Here is a 15118-nt window from a genome sequence, read left to right on the forward strand (position 1 = left end):
GAATGCAGTAGCATCGGGTGGCCCCTACTGAAATTGGGGCCCCACTGTGCTAGGCACTATACAAGCAGGGTGGGGAACACAGTCCTTGCACCAATGAGCTTACAGTCTAAATAAACAAAGGGTGGGAGGAGAAACAGTCACCCAGGGAAGTGAAATGACTTCCCCAAAGTCATACAGCAAACGGACGATGGAGCCAGGGATAGAACCTATTATTTCAGTCCAGTGGTCTGTCCACTAGACCATGCCTCGTACCCTGACATTCATTCTGCCTTTGGAGAAGGTGCAGATGGGGGAAACAAGGATTATTTAAGGTCTGGAAAGGAGGGTCTCTTATTCAGTGTTGTGAAAAGTTGACCTCATCATAAAGTTTAATTAGTTTAAGGGAATTGTTGTGACTTTATCATGAGTCTTGCAATATTTGGTGTTTTTCTTATAGCCCCAGCTCCTGGAATCATGAAAATATGTGAGAATTTCAGATTTCATTTATAAATAAATAGTTGGTTTCTAGCCTTTATGGTTGTGGAGAAAAGTTTGAAAATGTGGGCTGAGTGCACACTAAAACCTCAGTAACCAAAAGGCAAACAAAAATAACCCTAAATTTTTTATTGCTATTATTTTAAATAGTGCTTTGTTGGGGGCCTGACTCATGCTCGGGATTGGCAATACTGCCAAGGCTCAGGAAAAGACCATTCTGGATTCCAGGGAGATTGTACTACATGTGATCGTGACATTGGAAGAGATTGTGAGACACTGTGAAATCCAGCAGCAACCTTTGGAAAAATGTTCCCTTCTTTGCGCAAGCAGCCTCCACCATAAGCACAGTGCTCCATGTCTGGAAGAGACAGTGAATGGATGGAGGGCAGTTGGCTTACGCTTATCATGGCAGATAGTGATGGGAAGAGGAGGAATACTGTGCAAAGTGTTTGGAACACTGAATTCACCATTGACTAAAGACATTCAACTGGTAATAATCAAATTGGTGTGAAGTTACTGTGGGAGTTGTGCTTGATTCCATGGGGGGTCCCAGGGCACACAGGTTACAGTGGCATCGAGGAATGTTTTCTGTCCTTTTGGCTGGCCACCGGGATATTTTCCCTGTAGCTTCTGGATGAATTGGCCAAAAATCCTTCATCCTTCTCCTCCCCCCATCCCCACCCCCCCACACCCCCTGAGACAGCATTTGTAAACAGGAAGGAATCAGTGTCTGATTGGTGATAGGATATTTCAGAGCTGTCTAAGCCACTAGTGACTGATGGTTGCTACCATCTTGTTGTTCAGTGGACTCTGAAGGATGCGTTTGATCTCAGTGCAGTTCCCAATGGACAGGTGCTCATATCACACACACTACTCCACATTGGAGTCCAATTAGCATCCTTCCTGCTAGCCTAATCAAAACAACAAAAAATCAGGAATAGAATTCATCATGCAGTATAAGTTCCTACTTTGCCTTACTAGGGTTAGGATTGAGTGTGTTGGCAAGTCAGTCTGGGGAAGTTTGCCTCAGTGCTCCCTATGCTGTTCTTGTTCTGTGGGTAAATAGATGCCTTCATTCTCCAGGGCTGTCGCTCTGGCACCTTCCACCAGCATTAAATTCACACAGAATTTTAAAAAATCCCAGCAGTTGCTGTGATGCACTCTTCAATAAAAGTGAAGCAAAGGATCAAAACTTCCGGTCACCGAACTGGAGACAAACCTTATGGAGTTACAGAAACCGCTTGGTTATTGTTCTCAGAGAATAGACTGTGTCTTCATTATTTTGGACACTTGGTTTTATCAAGTATAATACTGTCAATCTTTGCATTGTACGTTACACAAGTTCAAACCAAAACCCCTCATCTCTCATGAAAAGCAAGCCTGTGTAAATGTCACAGTCATGCATGAAGAAACTTCATTGTAAAACAAAACCATGTCAGCCTGTTATAAATGTCTAATTTATTTAGATGTGATTGAGGGTTACATCTGTAAACCATAATCAATGGTAAACAAGTTAAAACTTTATAATCTATTTTAAAAAGCTAGAACAATGTCTTGGACTCCTATTATTAATATGCAGCTTACACTTTTCTTACTGTTCTCTGCCGCACAATAGCTTTGCTAGAAGTAGCAAATTATACTTAAAAAAACAAACAAAAACAAACAAAAAAAACAACAACCCTCAAATGAAGCCAAACATTAAGAAATCTGTTCCTTCATTGGCAGTTTCACTGTAAACTGTTCTATGGATCTACAGCTTTTAGAGTCAAAATGTGGTACATTTTTACCCTGAAAGCAAAGCATGATGAATAGGATTGATTTGTTTAGGATCATCCTATCATCAATCTCTCTCATGATTCACTTTGAAATATAAATGGCAAACACAATAATATCATGTATACATCTACGGAGTGTAGATTGCCAAGTCATCTGCATGCACAACGTACTGCTGGAAGCTTCCATTAAGCAAATTAGTTATGTAAATTGAATGACCTAAAATAGATCTTCGTGGAAGTCTTTTTTGATAGATAACAAGCCATGTTAAAGTCGATGCTGCAGACCGAGATCTTCATGATCCTAGAAGACTGGAATTGGTATAACAAGCGAGTTCTGCACACTGTCCATTTAAATTCACTCTGAAGGAATGAAGAACAAGCAAGTTCTGCTGGTAAAGTTCTTCTGGGCATTGGGAGATACGGGTTCTATTTCAGGCCTGCCACAGACTTCCTGTGTGATCATGAGCAAGTCACTTCACCCTGCTGTGCCTCAATTCCCCATCTGTAAAATGGGGCTAATTAATGTGTCTACCTGATACAAATGTTGTGATGCTTAATACCTTATCTGAGGTGCTTTGAGATCCTGGGTTTGGATGTGCTCTGAAAGCACAACACATTTTACACTGATAACCAGCTAAATCATTTTGGTCTGAATAAGAAGGAGGTTATAGACCAGCCTCTAAAGAAGGGGCCTCTAGTTCAAAAAATTTTACTGAGGAGGTTAGGATTTTTCCAAATCTCCCCATGCGGTGCTATTACGTGTTGTATTGTCGAGATGCAAATGAGAGGGTGTTATACAGCCTCATTTTACAGGGTTCCTATTCCTTTATGCCACTGGCACCCCTAGTTACACACCAAAGCTATGTCATGTAATGACAACGGAGTTGCATGGTTATTTCTACCTCCAGATCTAGGCTGCTATGCAGCGATCACAAGAACTGAAAATGGCTGAGATCTGACTGTCTCATATCTAACCCCATCTCTGAGAGTCAAGCATTTTGAGTGTTAAGGAAAGAAGAGGGATAAGGAAAGAAGAAAAGATTCAGTGTGATTAGGATTGTGATTATGTTGAATACTTGTTATATTCGATGGTGCAGAACTAGATAATGAGGCCGGAAAGTACCTATGCTGAACGGCACTTGTTGGGGGTGAAATTACCAGTTAGTAGGCAGGATTTGTTCTCTATTGGTGCCCTTTTGGAGTAAGTATGCTGTAGTAGGCCTGCTTTTCCTTGCCTTACAGACGCTGGACACTCAGTATTGTTTGCCTGCAAAACTTCCCCACTGCTTGGGATTTGGGCTGCATTTATTAGGCCTTAAAAAGGAGCAGAAAAACCCCAGGAGGATTCCTGTGTCTAGTATCCTTAGGCTGGGGGGGGTCTTTCACAATCATTAAGGGCAGCAAGCAAAATAATGGTAATTTGGACATGAGCTACTTCTGCAGGCTCTGTGGCCTTCCAGCCTCCATCCTAGGGAAGATCAGCAGCTGATATACATTTCTGGCTAACAATCCAAGCTACCTAATCTCTGCTGGTCCTCAATACATCCTTGCTACCTGCTCTGGGTAGGGTGTATTCTGTGGAGAGAGGTGCTTCGTGGACTGTGAGGGGAGGGCGTTCATTCTGTTCCACTGATCCAGGAGAGCAATCCCTGTGACTATCCAGGTAGGATTTTAAACAAACTCTCTGAACTTCTGGGAGCAGAGGCTAGAGACCCATCCTGAAATTCATCAGCAGAATAAATCGCTTTCGAAGACATGAGAGCCTTTGGCCTTATTTGCCTTCAAAGAGTGAGGAGAAGTGCCTGTTTTTTGAGCAACTGCAGTGAAGACACATCACTATCTTCTTCTCCTGCTTGTACGTCATTACCCACCTCCCCAGCTCTGGACTGCAGAATCAGGTTGTGAACAAGACTGGCCTGCTGGTTAGTACAGCAGTGACAGACATAGAATCTGTACCATTAAGTATAGGGCACCCTAATCAAGTCTCCCCCCATGATTCATAATGCTCTGATTATTTGATTTCACAGAGTCAACCAAAAAGGCAGCCCTCACCTTCAGAACATGTCTACAACTAGAAAATAATTTGGGCAGGTGCATTGTGCTTTAATTAAAAAGAAAAGGAGTACTTGTGGCACCTTAGAGACTAACCAATTTATTTGAGCATGAGCTTTCGTGAGCTACAACTCACTTCATTGGATGCATACTGTGGAAACTGCAGAAGACATTATATGCACAGAGACCATAAAACAATACCTCCTCCCACCCCACTCTCCTGCTGGTAATAGCTTATCTAAAGTGATCATCAAGTTGGGCCATTTCCAGCACAAATCCAGGTTTTCTCACCCTCCGCCCCCCCCCCCCCAACTCACTCTCCTGCTGGTAATAGCCCATCCAAAGTGACCACTCTCTTTAAAATGTGTATGATAATCAAGGTGGGCCATTTCCAGCACAAATCCAGGTTTTCTCACCCCCCCACCCCCCTCCAAAAACCACACACACAAACTCACTCTCCTGCTGGTAATAGCTTATCCAAAGTGACCACTCTCCTCACAATGTGTATGAAAATCAAGGTGGGCCATTTCCAGCACAAATACAGGTTTTCTCACCCCCCCCCCCACCCCCTTTTTTTTTTTTGGGAATACAGACTAACACGGCTGTTACTCTGAAACCTGTGCTTTAATTGTCCGTATTTGTAGCTTTCCCATATGTTCTTAGTCTTGGACTCTTACAATAATAGGGTTGTTATATCTGTCTGCTGCCTATATACATTGCTGCAATGAGAATCTATCCATTTAGTAGCTAACTTTCAAGATTTTTGGATTACTCTGATATTCAGTAAAAGCGGAAAGATTCCTGTGGCACCTTATAGACTAAGACGTATTGGAGCATAAACTTTCGTAGGTGAATACTCACTTGGTGCATTCGACGAAGTGGGTATTCACCCATGAAAGCTTATGTTCCAATACGTCTGTTAGTCTATAAGGTGCCACAGGACTCTGCTGCTTTTACAGATCCAGACTAACACGGCTACCCCTCTGATACTCTGATATTCAGGAAGTTCTGAGCTCTAATCCTGGCTCTGACATTGACTCTCTCTTTGGTCTTGGACAAATCACTTAACTTCTCTGTGTCTCAGTTTCCCCATGTGATGATAATGACCTCATAGTTGGGTTGTGGATTAGTTAATGTTTAAACAGTTTTGAAAATAAAAAACTGTACGTAAAAGCTATATTATCATTCCGTTTTATAGGACATGATACAGCCTTTAATTTAAATACACTAACTCTTAATCCTGTTAAATGAGACAAACATGGAAAATTCACTTCTCAATGTTTCTATGGCCACCATTTTAAAAAATGTCAGAGTTTGCATCTTCATGCAGTTGGACAAAGACAATATCTATGTACTTCATAACACTTTAGTTAAACTTACTAAAACTGTGCCCTCAAGCTGTGAACAGATGTACAGAATATTAAAAGAAAATCATATAAACTGGACCAAAAACCTACAAATGGCACCCCAACAGTTTCCATACCCTTTTACAATCACTCACCCCCCTGCAGCCGGGGAAGAATCCAGGGAAACTGATAATCCTGGAAATTTTCAGGTAACACTGCAAACTCTGGGCTCTAGTAAGTCAAGGAGGGGGAAATTAAAGGGTAATGTGTCATCTTTAACTTTGAATTTTGTGATTTAACAGCCTGCGTTCATCTGTACTGACAAACTGTGACACGGCTGCTCTTTGACACATGGTGGGAGGCAGCTGTTCCCATAGAACCAGTGGTTGTAGTAACTTGTCCAAAGATAGCTTCTGCAGGACTGCAAAGTTCTGGCCTGCAGAACTTGTAGGATCATAAGTTACTTTGTAAGCCGAGAGCCTCTCAACTCGGCCAGAGATGCCAGGTTCTGGGTTAAGAGAAATTAGCATCTTCTTTCACCAAGGAGATTGCTCATATCCGAGAGAGCCTCATAGGCCACCACTGAGATCGGGACTGGAAAACTGTGCACCATCCTCCCAAGAACTCTGCCTCTTCATAAATTCAAGTAGAAATCATGACTGAGTGCCACCAATGCTTCCATCACTTTTGACTCTGACCTCTTCCCTTACTGGATGGTAGAAGAAAGTAGAGAGAACCTGGAGCCTTTCCTAATGGAGACCTTCAACATCTTCTGTCATGTGGGGAATCTGCCACCCAACCTCACACCTGCAATAATCCATCCTGTACTAGAGAAATGGTCACTCAGTACTAGAGATGTCAGGAACCGTTAACGGTTGTCTCACCCTCCCTTTTGTAAGCAAGCTGGAAGGGGAGAATGTTACCTATCAGATGGCAATAACCTGGATCCCTCTTACCCCGGCTTCAGGCCAGGGTGTGGTATGCTTACAATTTGGAGAAATGGATGTATTGTGAGGTTCAGTGACTTGCTCAAGGTTCCACAGAAAGTCAGTGGCAGAGCTGGGAATAGAACCCCGATTTCAGTGCTTCCTTTTCCAGTCTGCATGAGTCAGTGTGACCATGCCAACTAAAGTGGAGAGGCAGTGCAAAGGAAAAAGGCACAGAAAAGAAAAAGCGTACCTGCCAAAAGGTTTGCTTCTGATTGATTCCCCCACTGATACAAAAAAGATGTAATGCACCTGTCCTGCTTATCCTCCATTATTATTCAAGAAGCCACAGTAAACATTCAGTTCCAGGTAGTCTAAGGCTCTTCACGCTATTGGTTTCTAATGCCAATAATTACCATAATTCTGCTGAATTGCAGCATGCGAGAAAAACATAAGAGCTTGATCCAACTAGCCCTGACTTGGTTAACTCCAGTGAGACCACTTGCCTAAATAAGTGTTTGCAAGAATGGACCCCAGGCAGTTAATTAGTAGGGAGGCATACTTTTTCATATGGGGAGGGGACAGAAAATCTGAAAGCCCGTCTTTGAGTGGAACTCTTTGTTTACAGACCTTTATTTTGTGTTGTGAAGGGCTCATGATAAACAGGGTTAGGTTAGCCCAATATTTAAATGACATTCATTGAAATTACTCATTCCATAATGGTTATTGTGAGGTCATGTGCTGTGTCCCATGTTTGTGCTGCCGTGCCAAGCGATTTATTTTCATAGAAGCCTTTAAGTAACTGGCATTCTTGCTAATCATGGTGCATCTGCTTCTCTGGGTTCCCTGTTTCGAGTAATTTAATGCTATTATTTTAGCTGGAAGGGCTCTGTGTCACCATCTGTCCTGGAAAGCTATTGATGGGGCTGTATGGAACATGGAGTGTCATCAGCAGAAGAGAGAGAGTTCTAAAGGGATGACTGGATTTCCTGTTGTAATACAATATAAGAGGGCTTACTGTGATTATGGCTTAGATGAACTTGTATCTGAAGGTTGTTAGCTGCTATTTGAATTTGCTGGGGACATTTCCCCAGATGTGTATGGAGAGATGTAATGTTGTTAGCAGTTAGTTCTAGGTAGTAATCACAAAGGTAAACCATTAAAAGGTTGAAGTTGGTAAGGATACAAGTCCTGTGAAATTAGTATTTAAAGAGCCCCCAACCTCAAATGCCTGCACATCTGCAGACCCCAGCAACCTAACGTTCATCAGCAAAGGCTTGCCAGATGCTGCTCAAGCCAAACATTTTCCTAATCAGTGATTATTTTTTAATTGTTGTTTACAGACTTGTTCCGCGTAATAAACATCTCTTCAGAATATGGAAAGGAGTCACAACAGATATGAAAAGGCTACACAGTTGAAAAGCAAGTTGCTCTTTCATTATCAAAGCCAGGGATGCCGTATAACTTGTAAACTTGTAAATTGAGCACAGGTATATGGTATCTTCTTAGCTGTGTCAGAGCAGAGCTGATACCTTTACTTTAGTCATGAGATGAATTCACTTATTGTTCAAGTGACTGGTTTATAATCAAGTTAGGGAATTGCACTGTTCTCAGTCTAACCGGATCTGTCCTTGCCAAACCATTGTGGTTTCATAGGTTTTCCCTATAGTCTAATGGAAAGCATAGGAGCTTTTGACAGCATACTGCTAAAGGACTTCAGTTACGGTTTTGTTTTATTTTGTTTTTGTGATGGTTCTGTCCTTATAATGTGCCTGACTGGATGGTGCACAGTAACTTATGTTTTGAATTTTTAGTACCCATTGGACCAACCCAGAATCCTGGCTCCAAACTCCTCTGAAAGTTCAGTTCCAGATCTCAGTTCTGTGGTTCAGGCCCAGCTTTAATTTGATTGAGCAAAATGAAGCTTCTCTACATTTTTAATATAAATTTAATAGAAAAATGTATGTACTGCATATCAACGCAGCTTGTGCAAATAACCTACACGCAGGAAGAACAGATATGCACTACCCAAACGCTCATCCAGCTGCAAAGCCCACACAGAGAAGCTAGGTGGAAGGGCTGGTGTGTCTGAAAGCTCCTCCACCCAGTATGCTGGGTGTGAATTAGGCAGTCACTTTAGAGCTGTTAGTGCAGACTCTGGGCTATAGTAGCTGGCTGTGGTGCTCTACAAGCCCCGCTACCCAGGTGTTTTGGCTGTTGGCTCTGTGCAGCTCATGGATTCACTGGCCAAAGCTCTTGTTTACCACCAACCCTTCTCCATGGTGCCATAAAGGGGATCACAACAAGGAATACTCTGTGGCATGCATGTGTCACGGGGCATAGCATGTCTGTATCCCTCCATGGCCCGCCATCTTCCATACAATATTTCCATTGCACACCTATGCCAGAGGTAGCAAGGTTGACCTGTAAAATAGTAAATCCTGATCTGTGCACAGTTACACAGTTTCCAGCTAGATTTACAGTGGTCACCCATAAGCTGTTTTAATGACTCCACATAAAACACACAGTCACAGCTGACCAGAGTCTTTTCCTCTGGGATAATGTTTGTAAGGAGAAAACATAACAAGTTCATGGAAACAGAAAAAGAATTGGAAATTATATAGTATTATAACAATGCTTAGCTTTTCAGAACAAGTTGATCTCAAAATGTTTTACAAAGGAGGTCAGTATCATTAACCCCATTTTAAAGACAGATAAACTGAGGCACAGAGAGGGGCAGTGACTTAGTTGGGGTCACCCAGTAGATCAGTGAAAAGTGCCCCTGCTTGAGCTCAAGCCAGCCTGATGACCCCTGGATGTGGAGCCCAGCCTTCCTAAAGGCATTCTCCCCCATTTTCCAGGCAACAACTTGCCCCGAGTACCTATGCAGCAAAAGAGAGAAACCCCTTTCACCCGTGACCAGGCTATGCCATGGCCTTATGCCACCTGTCCCATCACCCTTAAAAACCAGTCAGTTGCCTTGAAGAACTAAATGATTTTACCTCATTGTTGACAGTCTTATAGACGTAGGCTCCAACTCCAAGGGTGCTCTGGGGCTGGAGCACTCATAGGGAAAAAATGGTGTGTGCTCTCCCTCTCACCCCCTCAGCACCTCCTGCCTGCCAGCGGGCCCCACCAATCAGCGCCTCCCCATGCCTCCAGCCCACCTTGATCAGCTGTTTCATGGCATGCAGGAAGCTTGGGGAGGGGAGAGGAGTGAGGATGCAACGCGCTGGGGGGAGGGGGTGGAACTGGGCGGGAAGAGGTGGGATGGGGATGGAGCGGGGGCAGGAAGAGGCAGGGTGGGGTGGAGTGGGGGAGGAAAGGGCTGGGGTGGGGCCTTGGGGGAAGGAGTGGAGTTGAAGCGAGGTCTGGGGCAGAGCCAGGGGTCGAGCACCCTCCAGCACTTTGGAAAGTCAGCACGTGTGCTTACAGGTATTACCTATTGCAAGTACAGGGGAGCATAAGCAATCACAGTACAGATGCTCGTGCAACTATTTATTTGTCAATGACAAAACCAGATAGTATTACAGGGTCACCATTGTATCAACCATACAACACAAACCAGACAATTTTTTCTAACACCAAGTCAATTGTGACAAAGTAACTTAATTGCAAAGAAAAAGTAGAGGATTTTGGTCTTGGCTGTGTATTGTGATGATCGCGGTACCATTGGAGTCCGAAGCAGACGGGGATTGTTGTTCATCTATTGTCTATTCTTGACAAACAGCCTGTCACTAATTAGCTGTTTCTGAATGTCAGAAGATGATTCTGATTTTCAGTGACGTGTGTATAAACCATCTTGGAGCTAACCTCACACCTGGTGTCACTGTAGAGTGAGTGACCCCAGGCATGGATCTGGCCCCACTATTTGTAAGCAACTTGTTGCTTGGTGGAGTAAGACTAGTGAAACTGGTCGCTGGGCAATCTCAAATGTAAGAGATTTCTTCCTGGCAGAGAATCAACAGTTTCTGAATCACAACATTTATAGATACTCAGCAGAAACATTTTCAGCTAAAGGCATGCAAATTACTTCTCGGGAATTGTTAATTTTGTCTGATAAGGGGGGAGAGGCCTGTTTTACAAGGTGCTGGTGAAGCATAGCAGATAGCAGGTTTTTAAGTGAAAGCTAAGGCTCTGTACACACTACAGCTTACATGGGTATAACTTATGTCACTCAGGGGTGTGAATAAGCCACCCCCGTGGGTGACATAAGTTACAGCAACGTAAGCATCGGTGTGGACAGTGCTATGCCGGCGGAAGAGCTTCTCCTGATGACATGGAAACCACTGCTTGTGGGGGCTGGAATAATTACATCGATGGGAGAGCTCTCTCCCATTGGCTTAGAGCAGGGGCGGGCAAACTTTTTGGCCTGAGGGCCACATCGGGTTTCTGAAACTGTGTGGAGGGCTGGTTAGGGGAGGCTGTGCCTCCCCAAACAGCCAGGCATGGCCCAGTCCCCGCCCCCTATCTGACCCCCCTGTTTCTCGCCCCCTGATGCCCCCCCCGGGACTCCTGCCCCATCCAACCCCCCCTGTTCCCTGTTGGCCCCCTGGGATCCTGGCCCCATCAACCCCTCCCTGGCCCCTGACTGTCTCTGGACCCCCTGCCCCTGACTGCTCCCCGCCACCCCATCCAACCCCCCCCGGGACCCCTGCCCCCATTCAACCCCCCTGTTCCCCACCCTCTGACTGCCCCGACCCCATCCACCCCCCTGAACTCCCCTGCCCGCTATCCAACCCCCCCTGCTCCCTGACCCTTTACCGTGCTGCATGGAGCACTGGTGGCTGGCGGTAGTACAGCCTCGCCACCCAGAGCACTAGGACAGGCAGCCACGCTGCCCGGCCAGAACCAGCCACGCTGGCCAGAGCCAGCCACGCTGCCCAGAGCATTGCGCAGTGAGCTGAGGCTGCAGGGGAGGGGCCGAGGGCGAGCCTTCCGGGCCAGGAGCTGGGCAGGAGGGTCCCGTGGGCTTTATGTGGCCCGCGGGCCGTAGTTTGCCCACCTCTGGCTTAGAGCATCTGCATAGTAATGCTACAGTGGCACAGCTGTAAGCTCTGTAGTGTAGCCATGGCCTGAGTCTCCAGCCCTAATAGTTTTGGAGACAGCCTTGAAAACTTGGGAGAGACAAGGTGGGTGAGGTAATATCTTTTATGCATAGGGTGATCCTATGTCCCGTTTTGCCTGTGACAGACCCCTTTTTCAGCTCTGTCCTGGCTGTCCCTACACTTTTGCCAAAACTGGGCATTTGTCACAGCTGCAGGGTAGAGTGGAGAGCAGCGGCTGCTGCCCGGGGTCAGCTGAAGGCAGCGCTGCCCCCACATCAGGCGAGCAGAGAAATTTGCTGCTGGAGGGCAGCACTGCCTTCAGAGCTGACTGCCCCCCGGCCGGTGCAGAGCTCGGGTGGTCAGCCCCAGCCCCAGCCGCAGGCAGTACGGGGCTCAGCAGGTCAGCCCCAGCCCCAGGCAGTACGGGGCTCAGCAGCTCAGCCCCAGCCCCAGCCGCAGGCAGTACGGGGCTCAGCAGCTCAGCCCCAGCCCCAGCCGCAGGCAGTACGGGGCTCAGCAGCTCAGCCCCAGCCCCAGCCGCAGGCAGTACGGGGCTCAGCAGCTCAGCCCCAGCCCCAGCCGCAGGCGCAGGCAGTACGGGGCTCAGCAGCTCAGCCCCAGCCCCAGGCAGTACGGGGAGGGCAGCTCTGGCGAGCCCTGTGCATAGGGGTGAGGTGGGGCAGGGTGGCTTGGGTGAACCCTGGGCCGTCCCATTTTTACTTTCAGAAATATGGTCACCCTATTTATGGGACCAAGTTCTGTTAGTGAGAGAGACAAGCTTTTGAGCCACAGAGAGCTCTTCTTCACCTACATTGAAAACATGAGCACAGTTCAACCGAGACATTGATTCCTGCCTGTATTTGCAGAGAGCCTGAAACAGGAGCTCTGGGAGGTGTGGGCTGCCCCATTCGCCTCAGTGGGCTAGCAACTCAGATGCGCAGTGATGGTATTTTAAATGTCCCCATTGTTAGCTATTTCACTGCTGTTGGGAGGAGGAGGAGGAGGATCACAGATCTGCACAGTGTACTCTGAGTGGAGTCTCATTTCATTGATTGGTGTTTGGGAGAGGAGCACCATTCACACACACACCTGCCCCTTTCTGAGCCATGGAGCCACCATGTCAGACGGGAGGAGCAGAGGTTGGGTACATTTGAGATCCACCAAGGGGGAGTAAATATTTCAGAGCCCAGCAAGCCCCCTGCCAACCAGCCCTTTACCCAGCCTTCCAGGCAGTCAGGGACAAGTCTGTGCTGATGGTGGGTGTGGAGCCAGATGGCTGTCTTCCTGGCTAACGGCGGCTGTAAGCATGAGGACTAGAAACATAACTCTCTTTAAATGCTCTGAGAGCTGGGGCCCTAGGTACATGCTAGTTGTGCCTGCTGTGCCTTAATCCAGCCTGCCCAAGGGTGATTCTGAACCGAGCAAGGGAGGAGCCCAGCAGAGCCTGCGTGATCCTATTTTGAATATCTGTGCAATGGGCTGTGAGTGGCATGTCACTGTGGCTTGCCTAGTGGGTGGAGCTTGGGAGAATACAGACACTTCTTCCCCCAGTTCAAGCCTTGCAGAAGTTCATGCAGTTTATATAGACAGTAAATACAACATGAGAAAGCAAAGCTCTTCTGCCATGATCACAACTGGGCCTGATTCCATCCTGTCTCAAACTTGCTACATGGTAGGCGGTTGTCACCTATAGACCTTTACTGCGGTACAACTTTCTGATCCATTCGATGGGAGTCTCATCTCAGTAAGAAATGCAGATGTTGGGCCTCCAAGGTTGTAACTTGGGCCAGCAAAGTGGTTGGCCCACTGGATAGCTCTCGTAAAGACTATAAGGGAAATGAGAAACTGTTAGCAGAAAGTCAAAAGTGGAGTTACTGTGCTCAGACTTAACTCAATTATAGCCATGATATAAAGTGTATGGATTTACATGCTTTTGTCAAGAATAAAGCCTAGATTTCTTTCCCTCTCCACCTACCTGTCTTGGTATCAGCTATGGTTATAAAAACGGGCCACATAAGTCATCAGCATCCAAATCCAGTGCAAGTGTTGGTCTGCAAATCTACACACACAGTTATTGTTCTGTGTGTGTTATAATAAGCTTGATCCTGGGTGCTGATTTCAGTGAGAACTGAGGGTGCTTGCTGAGGCCATTTCATGTTTCAGCCCAGAGCAGGGAGCTGTTATCTGATTCTCAGTTCTTGGAGACTTTATCATCTCTAGTGGTAGGTCTCAAGGCAGCCAATGCAGGATTTTACATGGTGTGATTTGGCACTAAATATGTCATCCATGTTTCTCCTGCTGCTTCAGATTTCATGTACTACCGCCATGTAATGAAACTCTAGAGCACCATAACTTCAGACCAGATGCTCTACTATTATTCTGTCTGACACATTCGCCATGCCTGCTGGGTTGCTGCCTTTTCTTAGACCTGAGATGTTATGAAATTACAAAATGTTCAGGTCATCAAGATTATTTAATGTTATTGTCATAAATATTTGGGCAGGACTTGGCCACTACTTACATAAGCACTGAAAGACAGTAACTTGTTTTAAGAGGATGTGTGTTTAATGAACAGCCAGGTCAATGCTCTCTCTATAAATTATTTTTACAAATGTGCTTCTCTAAACTGCATATCACAATTTACAAAAAAAAAACCCAAAACATTTTTATATTTTGATTTTTTTTTTTTGTCTGTTATCTGGGGAGATTTAAAATGCTTCAAGAATTGGTTTGAAAGTAAATAGCTCTTCTTTGCTTGTTGTTGTGTCCTCAGACGCAGATTCTGATCTTCTGCATCTTATTAATCACTTTTTGTTAAACCATGTTTCCTTTCATGTTGTTTTTCTGCCAGAAAGAAAGGGTGAGTATTGCAGTATCTTTTACAGTCAGTTTGTACTACTAACTCCAACTGGTTAATTTCCAAAGTGCTATCCTTTCCAATGCACTTTAAAAAACAAAGAAAATGAGACAGGTGTTTTGAAATATCAAACTCCCTGCATTATCCTACCTGCTGCAGCATGTGTGTTCGAAGTTCACGAACATTTTGGGCATCTCTGTCTTTCTTTGCAGGCATTGAACTTAGGTTTTCTTATGGAAGGAATGCTGCCAGGGTTTGGGACAGTTCTCAACATAAGCCAGGATTTGGAAGCTGCCAGAGGGCACTGTGTGCGTTCTGGCAAATTTAATATATTTCTTCTCTAAATATCTTTAATCAGGGTGTAGTCTTCAGGCTGTTCTTAAAGAGTTCTCTTCCTGGATCATTAGAGGAAAATGCCACTAAATGCTACATTTTCTGCCTATATGTTGCATTGTGATGTTGCAGCTAATATTTATTGATTAGTCACTCTGATGTAACATTGCAAAAATACGTGTCAAAGCAGGCAAAACCCTATTGCTGCTACTTCTGGTAATGTAAAAGATTATGTGGTGTGGTCTGATCAATTCAGATCTGAATCCAGACTTCAGCGTGTTTGAATGCAGAGCTTTGATTCAGCCCA

At 45.4% G+C, this 15118-nt stretch overlaps 1 protein-coding gene across 4 annotated transcripts in view; it reads left to right on the forward strand.

Annotated features, from left to right (window-relative positions):
• The window catches only part of PITPNM2 (phosphatidylinositol transfer protein membrane associated 2), a 216902-nt gene that overhangs the window by 129564 nt on the left and 72220 nt on the right, over positions 1-15118 (forward strand). The gene's annotated exons all lie outside the window — the stretch shown is intronic.

Source organism: Lepidochelys olivacea (assembly GCF_965140295.1).
Source record: "Lepidochelys olivacea isolate rLepOli2 genome assembly, chromosome: 15".
Classification (NCBI taxonomy): domain Eukaryota; kingdom Metazoa; phylum Chordata; order Testudines; family Cheloniidae; genus Lepidochelys; species Lepidochelys olivacea.